Raw genomic sequence first — 15,870 nt, forward strand, 5'->3', positions numbered from 1 at the left:
GGAGGCGAGGTCGCCCACGTCGGGAAGGGAGCCCACGCCGTTGGTACGGGCGTCGGGCTGCGCCAGGATGAGCTGAGCGCTCGTGCGCGCCGGGGAAGGAAGCCAATGGGACTCGTCGGTGGGAGCGCGCCGGGCAGCCGGTGGGAAAACCGCCGCCGCAGGCGCCGTGGTGGAGGCGTCGAGGATGCGGCTGGATCCCGTGTGCTCGCGCTCGCCGGAGGAGGGCGCGCCGGAGGTGATGGGGGCTCGCCGGGGGGGATTGGTGCACGCTGCGAGCAGGGTAGCGGCCTCGCCGGAGGGGAGCAGGCCGCGCAGCGAGAAGGGGAGGTCACGCGAGAAGGGGAGGCCGTACGACGCGGGGAGGAACGAGCGGATGGGGGCCGTCCTGCTGGGCCAACAAGAATGGGGTCTGGGGGAGGAATGTAGGTGTCCAGATATGGGGTTCAGTAATAGGGGTTCTGCTGGAGCTGATGTTTTTGTCTAGACACTCTATATTAGCTATGTGAGTTTAAGTAGAAGCTCTATTGGTATTGGAGTTGCTCTAATGATTATTTCATATTATTTTGTACTAAAGGTAATAGACAATTAGATATTTCATATTTGAGGCCTACATGTATGTGAACACGCAGCCACTATATTTAGACCTTATACTAGATATGCAGATTCCTGGCAAGACAGACGTGACATAACTCATGAACAAATACCAAAACTTCAATTTATATATCCTAAAGCAGGTTTCAGAAAAATAAAAAGGGTTGATAGTATACTAAAATAATTTGTTGTTTACCAAACTAACCTTGACGTATTTTTTTATCTACCAGCGGAGGTCAGGCAACCGTGGTTTTATTAAAGGAGAAGAGAGTTTCCAAAGAGCTAAAAAAAATACATGATAGTGTCTAGCCATTCTAAGAATATTTTGATTAAGATGAAAACATTTCAGTAGTCCAAATGCTCCAGCACATCCATTGAGAAAGTCAGAGAGAAGTGTGTCTGAAAGGATTGTAACTGCTGATGCAAGGGATCCAAGTGATCTGTAACAACAACATGTATATTCATATTTTTTAGTTGTAGATAGAAGAAGATAATTAAGATAGAGATAGAGAGTAGACAAGAGACAGAGATAGAGATAGAGATAGAGATAGAGATAGAGAAGAGATATATAGAGATAGAGATACTGGAGAAAATATTCCAATATTCCTTTGCAAATGAGCAATAACTTAGGAATAAATTTTGCACGGCTCTTCTCCGATCCCTCACAATCCTCAGCACATAAAATGCAGCTGTAGCTTTGCAGGAGGCAGAAAAGGATCGTTTAGTGTCTCACTCAACTGACAACAATTTTTTCCAAATCGATTTGAGGGCCGGACGATGCATGCATGCGCAATGCAGTGAAATGGCCTTTCATCTGTCTAGCCTTGCCGCATGGTATGCGAGGGTGCTGACCAGCCGCCCTGCCCTGACGGCCAGGAATTAAACATCTAACCAACTGCCGAAAGCAAGGCGCAGCAGACCCGATCGATCCATCTCACATTCTCACCTGCACTAGTCAGTCGATCGTTCTATTTATACGGTCCGCTCAGTGACTGCGTGACCCGATTGATCTCCAATTCTGGGGCCGGGAAGCGATGAGCAACATGCTGGGGGCTCGCCGCCGCCTGGGCCTCCTGCAGGTGGTCCTGGTGCTCTTCGCCGCCGTGCTCCTCGTCGCCGATGCCGGCGTGACGAGTGAGTACCGGCGGAAGCTGGAGGCGACGGTGGAGATGCCACTGGACGCCGACGTCTTCCGCGTCCCGGAGGGGTACAATGCCCCGCAGCAGGTCAGGCTCAGGCACCGATCGATCGGCTCGATCAGGTCAACATATATAATTAAAGATCCATCTTTGATTAATCTTCTTTCTCTGATCGCCGCCCGCAGGTGCACATCACGCTGGGCGACCAGGAGGGCACGTCGATGATCGTGTCGTGGGTGACGGCCAATGAGCTTGGCAGCAGCACCGTCATGTACAGCGAGGTCTCGCCGGACCCGGAGAAGATGGAGCTCTGGGTTGAGGGCACCCACACGCGCTACAACTACTTCAACTACACCTCCGGCTTCATCCACCACTTCAACCTCACAAACCTCAAGGTCAGTTAGTTAGTTATGTTAGTTAGCTGCCCATTCCATGTACCTGTATGCAATTGCAATTGAAGAGTACATAACTAACTGATGGTAATGGCCGGCCGCCCCGCCATGGATGATGATCCAGTATAGCACCAAGTACTACTACGCCATGGGGTTCGGCCACACGGTGCGGAGCTTCTGCTTCACCACGCCTCCCATGCCGGGCCCTGATGTGCCCTTCAAGTTCGGCATCATTGGTAACAAGAGAAACCACACTGAATTCATTTCATGCCTGACAACTGATCCATGACTGAGTAACAATGCACGCAACGCAGGCGACCTGGGCCAGACGTTCGACTCCAACACGACGCTGTCGCACTACGAGGCCAACGGCGGCGACGCTGTTCTGTACGTCGGCGACCTCTCGTACGCCGACAACCACCCGCTGCACGACAACACCCGGTGGGACACGTGGGCGCGCTTCGTGGAGCGCAGCGCGGCGCACCAGCCGTGGGTGTGGACGGCGGGCAACCACGAGCTGGACCTGGCCCCGGAGCTGGGCGAGCTCGCGCGTTCAAGCCCTTCGCGCACCGCTACCCGACGCCGCGCCGCTTCGCGCCGGCGGCGACGCCGTTCTGGTATTCGGTGCGGATCGCCTCCGCGCACGTCGTCGTGCTCGCCTCCTACTCCGCCTACGGCAAGTACACGCCGCAGTGGGAGTGGCTGCGCGCCGAGCTGGCGCGCGTGGACCGCGCCGCCACGCCGTGGCTGATCGTGCTCGTGAACTCGCCGTGGTACAGCAGCAACGCGTACCACTACATGGAGGGCGAGACGATGCGGGTGCAGTTCGAGCGCTGGCTCGTTGCCGCCAAGGCCGACCTCGTCGTCGCCGGCCACGTCCACGCGTACGAGCGCAGCCACCGCGTGTCCAACATCGCCTACGACATCATCAACGGCCGGTGCACGCCCGTCCGGAGCAGGGACGCGCCCGTCTACGTCACGGTGGGCGATGGCGGCAACATCGAGGGCATCGCTGATAACTTCACGCAGCCGCAGCCGGGGTACTCGGCGTTCCGGGAAGCCAGCTTCGGGCACGCCACCTTGGAGATCAGGAACCGGACGCACGCCCTACTACGCGTGGCACCGGAACCAGGACGGCGCCAACGTCGTCGCCGACGGCGTCTGGTTCACCAACAGGTACTGGATGCCCACCGATGACGACACCAGCTGAGTGATGATCACATGCATCACAGCCATCGTCATCACCGGACCTGAGTCGGGAGAGGCGTTCTCCAGGTGCACTATTATTCAATAGATAGATCTTGCGTCGTTCTCGGTTCGATTCAGCTGTCGTCCTTCGATGATAATTGTGTCCGCAAACTTTCAAGTGTAACAAGACTTCAAAGACCTGTGTAGCCAGTTCATCTTTGATGTGTTCTCTCCAAACGACATCTTTGTGTTCTCCTTGTTTGGTGGAATTCTGATAAAAAAAATGCTACGATCGACCAACACACTGCACGGTTCACGAAAGCGATTCACAAGAAAATCATGGTTCAAAAGGCTCTCACTACTAACCAGTGGGTGCTCACGTAGCTCCTATGCAGATTTTTTTATATATAAATTGCAGGGCGGGTCCTTAAAGTATTTAACAGTTCTTATCTGGATCTCTAAATTATGGAATCGCACGTTTGACTCCCTAATGTATTTAAGTGATCATATCCAGCTCCAAAATAGATACAAGGAGAGTTAGAAGTTGATGTGGTCGTCCACGTGGACATGATTTTAGCAGAAAACCCCTGGCACATGCAATGTCCCCATCGGCGGCGGCTCCCGCAAGCCACGCCACATGCCTACACCTGTCGCGAAGCCGGCAGTCTCCTGCACGGCCGTGTGCGGTGCGCCGTCGCTGGGCCTCGGCGTCGACTTGGGCATGGCCATGGGCACTGGCCCTGGGCCCTGGCGTCCTCACAGTAGTTGCGGGTACACGGCGTTGACCGGTGGGTTCTCGCTGGCGATGAGACCTGCATCTACACGTCCATGTGTGGTCAAGCTACCAAGCACTAATCAACAAGAAATTGAGCTTAAGGCTAATCAAACATAAGCTTGATTTAGAGTGTGAGGACAAGATTGTTTACCAAGAATATCTGCCATCCGATGCAGTGCCTTGATCAAGGTTAACTTTTCTGCAATTGAAAACATATATCTCATATGCAAATGTTACCAGCCAAAAATGCTTAATGACAAAATATTTATAGAAAGAATGGTATTTTACGGTCATATGTTTCCATTAGTTCTATGTAGGGATGAAAACGGATCGGATAAGGACGGATATCACCGATATTACATTTGTTTTCATATTTCTGTCCGGATTCGGATTCGAATACGGATAGTGTCAACTATGTCGGATATGATACGATTGGATATCGACATCATAAATATGCGATTTGAGTATTCGGATACAGATACGGTATCGGATGTTGGATATCCGGACTCGGATACGGACAGATCTCAACCCCTCTAAACGGATTCAGTTTCGAATATGGTCGGAAAATATCCGTACCGTTTTCATCCATAGTTCTATGTGACTCATAATTAGCATCCTATGAATAAGCATTGTACCTTGTGTAGCCCATCTCTCTTCCTCTACAAGTCAACAGGTTTCCTCCCATTCCTAAGCACTAAAATAATCCCACACTTGCTTCCGGCATCTATATCACAACTTCCTCTGTCATTACATGATAACAGACATTACTCCATCCATTTCCCTACAGCTTGAGTATGCCCATCTTCTAGCTAATTAAAGTTTAGCAAGCCCATCTTCTACAGTTTAGCATGCCCATCTTCTCCCATCTACAGCTTCTTACCTAGGAATTTTTATTCGTGGTTAGGATTCGTGATACTATAAGATGAGTTTCTGTGTTCCCTGAACAATCTTTTTTTTTGAGGGAATATAGGACTGTTAGAAACTTGAGAGCAATCTATAATGGGTGCATCTATTCCAACTATCACACTATATAAAATAAGTTTCAAATAATTGTACAACTCAGGTATAATACTGTCGATGCGAGACCCACAGGATACCCCGCAAGGTAGAAAGAAGATCTAGTCCAACTAGGATTCTTCCCATATAATCGTAGTAGTAGAACTATTAGGTAATCCTATTAGGAAATCTCATTGTAAACCGACTAAAACTCTGGCCTCCTGACTATATAAAGGAGGGTAGGGCTCCTGAGAGAGGTAGAACGGTACAACACAACACTTTACAATCAATCCAACGCAAAGGCTAACGCCGACTGGACGTAAGGTTATTACTCGATCTACGATCGAGGGCCTGAACCAGGATAAATCGACTATCTTTTGCGTTAACCATCAAGTTCAGCATACGCTGAAGCTCGAACATACTGCCCCGGGTACCCCCGTGGCAGGCTATCGGTGGTGAAACATCGACAGCTGGCGCGCCAGGTAGGGGTCTTCGGCGACTTTGCCTCCGAGAGCTCGATGGACCTCGACAACATGATTTTCCCAACGGGATCAACTTTCATCTTCGGCTCATGGATCTGCGAGGCAGACAACAACGGCAAGCTTCAAAGCCATCTCCTCGAAGATTTAGATCATCTAAAAGAAGTTCCTATTCCAACAACTACAACGGATCAGCTCACCAGAAAATTCGCGCAGCTCATAGTATCCGAGTCAAATCGGATTTCACGACCACTCGTATCCAATTCGAATTCAAGCTCCAAGGCGAAGTTTTATCCGAGTGCTTTCAAGAAACCGAGTTCTTTTTTGGCAAGACTCCGGAGCACAACCCAAAACAACTCGGATTACCCCCAGAATTCTCTCAAGAAGTCGAGTTCTTCTCCATTTGGGCTCGACAACATGGCAAAATCCTATCAAGGACAGGTCGAAAGATTTTTCAATCCAAGATTCGGGATACCACTGACAGGAGCTCAGGAGGGCCTCGTGCTAACGATAACATCGCAGGACTGTATCATCCACTGGCCGGATTCCATTCCTGAAAGTAGCGGAACCCAACTAGTCGGCACGACAACAACAGCTATTTTACCTTACTAAGAAGGAGACTCGATCTACGACACCGAGGCATCCACTAAAGTTATCAGCGACTCCGACAGTATGAAAACTAACGCCAATAACAGAACGACTCATGCGCGAGAAGTGTTCATGGTTCGACGACCGCGGTCACCATTAAATCCCCCGGAAGCACCCAATGTCAGATCATCAGATGAATCAGAATCCAACATATCACCCTTTGCCCAGGACTACGACGGAGAAACAGATAGTCAGAAACAAGCTAGAGAAAGAAAAAACAAATTGAAGCAAGGGCGCCAACACCGTGCTAGGCAACGCAGGGAAGCTTGGACCAGATACGAGTCAGAATTGGCTGAGTACGACAAAAGAAAATCACAACGAGAAGTCGAAGAGAGACGCACGGCGAATACGCCTTACGATAAGATTCGAGAAGCATTAGAAGAACTCGGAGCAACTTCGCATCCTGGTGAGAAGTACGAACAGCTCCAGGACTTGCTCCGATCGACAATCCCGAGAACACATGAAGAAAAAGCTCGATCAAGACTACCCGCCAGATCAACAACCCATCGGCAAGAAGATCAAAATCAAAGGAAATCCGCCTTCGAAAGACTTGGGCCGGGTGGAAGCCATGACGGAGGAAGTAGGAAGGAACATAATCAAGGCCACCGATTTGAACAACTAAGGAAGACTAGGAGCAGGGTTCCTACCCAGACAACCTCACAAAATCGTTTCCATCAGAATGACAGTTGGCCAGAGGAAGGCGCCGAATCCGAATTCAAAGAAACCAAGGCTCACGACAGGTTCCCCTGTTTCGCGAACAGGCTCGCATTGGTGCGATTACCTCACAAATTCAAACCATCTAATCACTCCAAGTATGATGGCAAAACCGAACCAAAGCAATGGCTCAGAATATATTCACAATCGATTGAACTAGCCGGAGGAGACGACGATATCAGAGCCCTTTTCTTCCCCATGGCACTGGAGGCCATGCCCCTCCAATGGTTCGATAAACTAAATCCAGGATCTATCAGAAATTGGGAGGATTTGCAGAGAGCTTTTTGTGAGAATTTCGCAGGAATCATTACACACCCAATCACTCATGCAGAACTAAAAGGACTCAAGCAAAAGGGAGGTGAAAGTCTCAGAAACTATTATCGACGATTCGGCGAACTACGAGCTCAAGTGCATGACATAACTGAACGAGAAGTAATTGAAGCTTTTTCTCACGGAATCATGGCCAGATGGCAATTTCAAGACTTCTGCAAAGAAAATCCGAGAAACAATGAAGAATTCAGACGTACAGTAGAAAAGATGATTACTGCTGAAGAAAAAACGCGAGAGAGGTTCCCGGACAGAAGCAACCAAGACAACCCGGACAAGCAAAGTCAACGAAATAGCAGACATCAAGAAAGAAAACGTAGACCAGACAATACTATGACAATGGCTGACAAATCAAAAAAATTTCCCAAAACAAGAAGATATGATGACATTGAAAACATACGTTGCCCATTGCACCCTAGTGGGAGGCACACTATCGGAAATTGCTACACTTTCAATGATCGATACACAAGAAAAGATAGTAAGGAAAACACTAAAGAGGACAATCAGAAGAGAGAAGAAGACAACCACGAGGACAAAGGATTCCAAAAACCTAGGGGAACGGTAGCAGTGATTTTCTCAGGGGCTCCGGATTGCAGAAGCAAACATCAAGAAAAACTAGCACTGCGGACCATTATGACAGCAGAACCGGCTACACCAAGATACCTCAATTGGTCATAGTATCCTATCCAATTTACCAGAGAAGACCAATGGACTAGCGTGGGAAACACAGGCCATTATCCATTGGTTCTAGATCCGACTATTGCTGGTATGACCGTCACCAAAGTACTAATCGATGGAGGAGCTGGGCTTAACATCATCTTTTCAGAAACCCTAAGAAAAATGGGACTACAACTCGCCGGGTGATTACGCCAACAAGCACACCTTTTTACGGAATAGTATCCGGCAAAGCAGCCATGCCACTCGGACAAATTACTTTATCTGTTACCTTTGGAACTCCTTCAAACTACCGAACAGAGTTTATCAAATTTGAAGTCGCCGACTTCGATTCATCATATCATGCAATCCTCGGACGTCCAGCACTGGCCAAATTCATGGCAATACCACATTACCCGTACTTACTACTTAAGATGCCAGGACCCAACGGTATACTTTCCCTTCGAAGCAATTTAAAACACGCTTTTGATTGCGACGTTCAGGCGATCCAGATTGCAGCTAAAGCACAAGCCAACAATGGAAGAAAAGAAATAGCCGCAATCGCTGCAGAAACAAGCCAAGAAGAATTAGAAATACCGGCTAAAAAGACCAGCATCATCGCACCACCAAAAGAAGCCGACGTCAAGCAGATCGACTGAGGCACAGGCGATACCTCCAAGACAGCAACTATCAGTGTTCACCTCTCGGCAAAATAGGAACTCGCGCTCACCAACTTTCTTTGGGACAACAAAGATATCTTCGCTTGGAAGCCAGCCGATATGCCAGGAGTCCTAAGGGAGTTGGCTGAGCACAGAATTGATGTTAACAAAAGCTCCAAACCAGTAAAACAACGGCTACGATGATTCTCACTCGACAAGAAGGCAGCAATTAAAAAGGAAATAACAAAACTAATGGCAGTCGGATTCATCAAGGAGATCCTACATCCAGATTGGCTAGCAAACCTGGTCCTTGTACAGAAGAAAAACATGGACGAGTGGCGTATGTGCGTCGATTACACAGATCTCAACAAACATTGCCCAAAAGATCCGTTCGGGCTACCATGCATTGACTAGATAGTTGACTCGACAGCAGGATCTGCGTTATTATCTTTTCTCGATTGCTATTCAGGATATCACCAGATCGCACTAAAAGAAGAAGACCAGAGCAAGACATCTTTCATCACCCCGTTTGGAGCCTACTGCTACAAGACCATGTCGTTTGGACTAGAGAACGCTGGTGCCACGTACCAAAGAGCTATCCAGACTTGCCTTGGGAATCAAATCGATGAAAATGTGGAGGCATACGTGGACGATGTGGTGGTAAAAACAAAGAACCCAGACACTCTAATTGAAGATTTAAAGCAAACCTTCAAAAACTTGAAGAAATAGAAATGGAAATTGAACCCAAATAAATGTGTATTTGGAGTTCCCTCAGGACAACTACTCGGATTTTTTGTCAGTCAGCGCGGGATCCAAGCCAGCACCAAGCAAATTCGAGCTATAACAGAAATGGGCCCACCTAGAAGTGTCAAAGATGTGCAGAAACTAACAGGATGCATGGCAGCCCTCAACCGTTTCATATCAAGACTCGGCGAAAAAGGGTTACCTTTCTTTAAACTACTAAAGAAAACAGACAAGTTCGAGTGGACAATAGAGGCCGACGAAGCTTTCAAAAAACTTAAAGAATACCTCACTTCATCACCTATCCTGACACCTCCAAAGAAAGATGAAGATATGATGCTATATATCGCGGCAACTCCTACCGTAATCAGCACAACAATAGTCATAGAAAGAGAAGAACAAGGGCGCGTGTATAAAGTGCAATGTCCAGTATACTACATCAGCGAAGTACTGACAGAATCCAAAATCCGGTACCCGCATGTACAAAAACTACTCTACGCCCTACTCATTACCTCACGGAAACTTCGCCACTATTTTGAAAGCCACAAGATTACCGTAGTGACAGATTTTCCACTCGGAGACATCCTACACAATAAAGACGCCACAGGGCGCATATCCAAATGGGCAGTTGAAATTGGAGCTCTTGACATCAATTTCACCCCACGGAAAGCAATCAAATCTCAAGCCCTCGCCGATTTCGTGGCTGAATGGACAGAGATTCAACAGCCCTTATCAGATACAATCCTCGACCACTGGAAGATGTACTTTGACGGATCACTCAAACTAGACGGGGCCGGTGTAGGCATTCTCCTCATTTCTCCAGAAGGAAAACAACTCAAGTACGTCCTTCAGATATTATGGCAAGCTACAAATAACGAAGCAGAATATGAAGCCCTCATCCACGGGCTACGAGTCGCGATTACCCTCGGAATAAAAAGGTTACTCGTATACGGCGATTCAGCAGTGGTCATCAACCAAGTCAACAAAGATTGAGACTGCACCAAAGAAAACATGGGTGCTTATTGTGCTGAAATACGGAAACTTGAAAAACACTTCCAAAGACTAGAAATTTTACACGTCCTACGCGATTCCAACATTGCAGCAGATGTCCTTGCCAAGCTCGGATCAGACAGAGCAAAGGTTCCACCCGGCGTATTCATAGAAGAGCTATTAGTTCCCTCTATCAAACAACCCGGTGAAACAACACATGAAATTCAGGCTAAAGGCGTTCAGATCTTGATAATCAACACTTCATGGACCCAAATTTTCATCGACTATATCAAAGAAAACAAATTACCAGCAGATAAGGTAGAAGCCACCCAAGTTGTTCGCAGAAGCAAAAACTACGTTCTAGTAGGAGATAAACTTTACAGAAGAGCAGCATCATCAGGAGTACTCCTAAAATGTGTCTCATTTGAAGAAGGTAAAGAGATCCTAGACGAAATACACTCAGGTTGCTGTGGAAATCATGCCGCTTCAAGGACACTGGTTGGCAAAGCATTTCACACCGGATTCTACTGGCCAACCGCTTTGAAAGACGCTGAAGAGCTTGTCAGAAAATGCAAAAGTTGCCAAATGTTTGCAAGACAAGCCCATGTACCAGCTCACAATCTTATCTGCATCCCACCCACTTGGCCTTTTTCCTGCTGGGGGCTAGATCAAGTAGGACCCCTGAAAAAAGCAAAAGGCGGCTTCGAGTACATCTTTGTAGCAATCGACAAGTTCACCAAGTGGATTGAATACAAACCACTCGCGAAATACAGCGCAACCAAAGCAGTCAAATTCATCCAAGACATTATGCACCGCTTCAGCATGCCCAATCGAATCATCACAGATCTAGGCTCCCCCTTCACAGCTACAGAATTCAAGAGCTGGACATAAGACTGTGGTTTCAGTATAGACTATGCGTCTGTTGCACATCCAGAAGCCAATGGACAAGTAGAAAGGGCTAATGGACTCATACTAGCCGGATTAAAACCAAGGTTATACGAAGAACTAGTGGACTATGGGTCCAAATGGATTGAAGAATTACCGAAAGTAATATGGGGGCTACGAACTCAAATAAGCAGAGCAACAGGCCACTCACCCTTCTTCCTAGTTTACGGGTCAGAGGCCGTACTACCTGCCGACTTGATCTGGACATTCTCAAAAATAGAACAATATGATGAAGGAGAAGCAGAACACACAAGAAGATTAGAACTCGACAGCTCAGAAGAAGTCAGAATAAACGCTACCCTCCAATCAGCCAGATACCTACAAGGTTTAAGACGGCACTACAACAAGAGCACCCAACTTCGATCACTACAAGTTGGAGACTTAGTGCTAAGAAGGATACAAAAGACTGATGGACGACATAAGCTACTCAGTCCATGGAAAGGCCCGTTCATTGTCACAAAAGTCACCGGACCAGGCACATACAAGTTAATAACCGAAGATGGAAAAGAAGTCAGTAATACATGGCACATCAGCCAGCTAAGAAGATTCTACGCGTAAAAACAACTCAAGAAAAAACAGATATGCAAGCCACAAGGGACCTACGTTCACAATCAACAAAAGACAATGCTCTTCAACAACATATGTATTAGTTTATACTCATGATCAATAAAGATGATATTCATCCACAGCATGTCTTGTCATGACTTCCAACGAGTTGTTTTCACGAAACCAAAAGCAAAATGGCTGATAGCATGCCCGAGCATTCCGGCCGAGAGCAAAATAGCTGAAAAACGCTTGAGCCCGCCGATGAGGGTAGCTAAAAGCTAACACCCGAAACAAAAAGCAAAATGGCTGAAAACATGCCTGAGCATTCCGGCCGAGAGCAAAATAGCTGAAAAAAACGCTTGAGCCCGCCGATGAGGGTAGCTAAAAGCTAACACCCGAAACAAAAAGCAAAATGGCTGAAAACATGCCTGAGCATTCCGGCCGAGAGCAAAATAGCTGAAAAAATGCTTGAGCCCGCCGATGAGGGTAGCTAAAAGCTAACACCCGAAACAAAAAGCAAAATGGCTGAAAACATACCTGAGCATTCCGGCCGAGAGCAAAATAGCTGAAAAAACGCTTGAGCCCGTCGATGAGGGTAGCTAAAAGCTAACACCCGAAACAAAAAGCAAAATGGCTGAAAACATGCCTGAGCATCCCGGCCGAGAGCAAAATAGCTGAAAAAACGCTTGAGCCCGCCGATGAGGGTAGCTAAAAGCTAACACCCGAAACAAAAAGCAAAATAGCTGAAAACATGCCTGAGCATTCCGGCCAAGAGCAAAATAGCTGAAAAAACGCTTGAACTCGCCGATGAGGGTAGCTAAAAGCTAACAAAAAGCAAATTGGCTGAGTCGACCAAAATTTCAACTTCAAAAGACCCTCCAGCACTTCGTTCCGAAAAGCAAGAGGCTCGGGGGCTACATCCAGATAGGAATACTTTTTCCTCAGAAAAGCACAAGCGCCACTCAAGAAAGCACTCGGATGCTGAAGTTTGTTGAGGCAACATTCTATACCAAGTCGTTTTACATAGCATAGGCAAAAGGTTGTTGACGCAAAGACCTACATCTAACAAGTCATAGCACGGACAAAGCACTCGACGGATCACAAAGGAGGAAGAAAAGAAAAGTACTCGACAAATCGAGGGGCCTCATCAGAATAACGCACAGAGTTGTCTTACGGAGCAGAGACGGGAACAAGACAAGGTACTCAGCAAGTCAAGTAACTTCAACCGCACCCAGGCAAAGAATACGTCGACAAAAATAAAGAATCTTCATTTAAAAAGAAGTGTAATATTACAAGAGGACGCTCAATCAAGTCAGGCGTTGTCATCAGAAAGGGAAATATCAATATTTAGACTATCTACAACCCTACTGGCTAGATCTTCAACCTCGGGCTCCATCCTTTCAACGGCGTCAAGATATTCTTGGCTTTCAGCTTCTTCTGCTATCTTGGAGAGAGGCGCTTCTGGAGCAAGGACCCGAACCTGGGCCAGCACATTCTTGGTACATACTTGGGCACACCTCTTTGCGAACTCTTGGAAACGAGTCGGAATCCGGGGAATGAACTACGCCCAAGATTGCTCGTCATCCGCTGGAGTCCGGAGGACATCGGCTACCGAACGAAAAGATTTCCACAAAGCATTCCAATTCTCGGTAGCCATCGCCAGCTTCCTGGACAAGCCTTCAATGGTTTTTTGGGCCTGCACAAGATCTCTGTCAGCTCCATGCCTAATCAGCCTAGCAAGGGCGAGTTCTTCCTCAGCATGAGTAATTACCTCCTTAGCTCTATTATGACTAGAATGGACAAGGGCCCTCATTTCGTCAATACTCTCCGAGAGCTTCTGCTTCTCAACTCGGAGAGCTAGACAGAACACCCAAGAACAAGTCAGCGGAAAAAGAAGTCAAAATACAAGAAGAAACAGGCAGAACCCGCGGCACCTTTGCATTCATTCTTCGTGGACTCCACCGCAGCATCTCTCTGTTTCTCCATCTCCACTACCCGGGCGCGAAGGGCTTTCTCCTCCTTTTGGTCCATTTGACGCTCCATCTCCAACTCAACCCGGAGAAGGTCAAGATCGGCTTTCAGAGCGTCCACCTCCGAAGACAACTTCCTCTCATTTCAGATGAGAAAAAGAAGCCAGAATGATCACGAGAGAAAGACTGAGCAAAAAGAAGCAAAGAGAAACAAAGCGTAAGGATAGAAGAAAAAACAAGCATGCAAAAGAGGAGTGGCAGTAAAACCTACCTGGAGCTTTTCACCAAAAGAAGTCACGAGGGTCGACAAGCTCCCCCAGGCTGCGGTCAGCTCCGATAATCGATGAGTGGCATCGAACTGTTGCACCACGTCACCGGAAAAGGAGGGGCCGCCGGAGACAAGAGAAGGGGAAGGAGAGGCCGGCTGGGGCAAAGGAGGAATGACCAAAGCAACCTCCAGGGAAGCTGGAGCCAAACCCTCAGAAGAACCCGGCGCGACGGCCACAGTTACCTCCAGAGCGACCAAGTCTGCAACTCCGCTAGGTAGCTCTGAAACCCCCGCGGCGACTTCATCAACACAATGTTGTGAGTCCCGAGGCTCAGAACTCGTTGGCACGGCGGGAGGCAAAGAAGAAGTCGATGAAGAAATTAGAGAAGACGAAACACTGAAAAGTGATAAAAGGAGGCACCAATAAGAACCAGAAGAAGGAAGATAAAAGCCAAAAAGATAAAGCTAGAATTTACTCACCCGACTACTTTTTTCTTCGCGAAACCAAGAGAAGGCCTCGCAGGGGGAACCACGACGGCAAAGACGTCCCCGCCACCCGGCGACGAGAGCGGGACAGCAGACAACGGGGCCGCGGAAGAAGCCGGGGCGAAAGAAGAAGCTGGGGCTAGAGCCATAGAAGAACTCCGCACCGGAGGAGCGGTACAGCTCAGGACAGAGGCAACCAAAGAACTCGACACCGGAGCTTCAGAAGAAGTCGGCGCGGGAGCCTCGGAAGAACTCACACCCGACCTCCGATTACTTCAAAAAGTCCAAGACTAAAATTCAAAACAAAGAGGAGAAATTCAATGCAACAAGAATATGAAAAACAACTCACCGCCGCATGATGAGGGGGACTTCGTCATCCTCTTCTTCCTCAGCCAACGAAACCAGAGCACCCGCTGAAAAGGAGACAAAAAGTACTCGGCTCAAGAGAGAAACATGAAAATAAAAGAACAAAGAGTATTAAATGTGCTCACCTAAGAGCATGCTAGCAACAACTGGAGTACCTGAGGGAGTACTTGGTTTGCGATGCTTCTTGGAGACAGGCAAGCCAGATGAAGACCCATCCATTCGCCCCCTCTTCGGGACACTGCGAGGACCGCGAGGGACTAGACGAGGAACATACTCTTCATATACATCAACAAATCTGAAAGAAACCCTAGGAAGGGCTGTAGAGGTTTGAGACTTACTAATTGTAGAAGTACCAGCTAGACGATCCCCTATCTCCGCCATGGCAGGGAGAACACCAAGGGGGATCGGATCGACAAAATTCCACCCAAGCTCCTGCGAAAAAAGATAAAACACCGAGACAAGGAAAAGCTAAGCAAGAACGGATGCAGCAAGAGTACATAAAGAACTCAAATAAAAAAGATAGACAACTCACAGCTGGGGGCGGGTTGATGGCCGAGAACTCAGAAACGGCAGGAGGAATGACGCTCACTCCTTTCAGCATCTTCTGGAGGCGCTTGAGTACCTCCTCACCGGTCAGCTCAAGAGCTGGGACCATGCGTGAAGGATCCTCGGCCCCAGAATACTCAAAGCCGAGATGTTCCCGCTTTTTCAAGGGCTGAACACGGCGACGAAGAAAGCTTGAGACAATACCAAAGCCGGTCAATCCCTGTTGTTTCAACATGCTAATCCTATCAAGGAGTGGCTGGATCGCTTGAATCTCAGCAGGCGACTCAAGCTTCTTGACCCATCGGTCATTCACCACAGGACCAGATCCGGAGTGAACAACAAGAGAAGGGATCAGATTGGCAGCGTAAAACCACTCGGCACGCCAATCTTTGACAGAATCAACCAGGTCATAGTTAAAAAACTTGATTTTGAGACCCTGGCGAAACTGAA

At 48.0% G+C, this 15,870-nt stretch overlaps 1 pseudogene; it reads left to right on the top strand.

Moving 5' to 3' along the window:
- Positions 1-1,550: 1,550 nt before the first annotated feature.
- Positions 1,551-3,550, top strand: LOC136534273 (purple acid phosphatase 2-like; annotated as a pseudogene).
- The last annotated feature ends 12,320 nt before the right edge of the window (positions 3,551-15,870 follow it).

The sequence above is a fragment of the Miscanthus floridulus genome, unplaced genomic scaffold (genome assembly GCF_019320115.1).
Source record: "Miscanthus floridulus cultivar M001 unplaced genomic scaffold, ASM1932011v1 os_1737, whole genome shotgun sequence".
Classification (NCBI taxonomy): Eukaryota; Viridiplantae; Streptophyta; class Magnoliopsida; order Poales; family Poaceae; genus Miscanthus; species Miscanthus floridulus.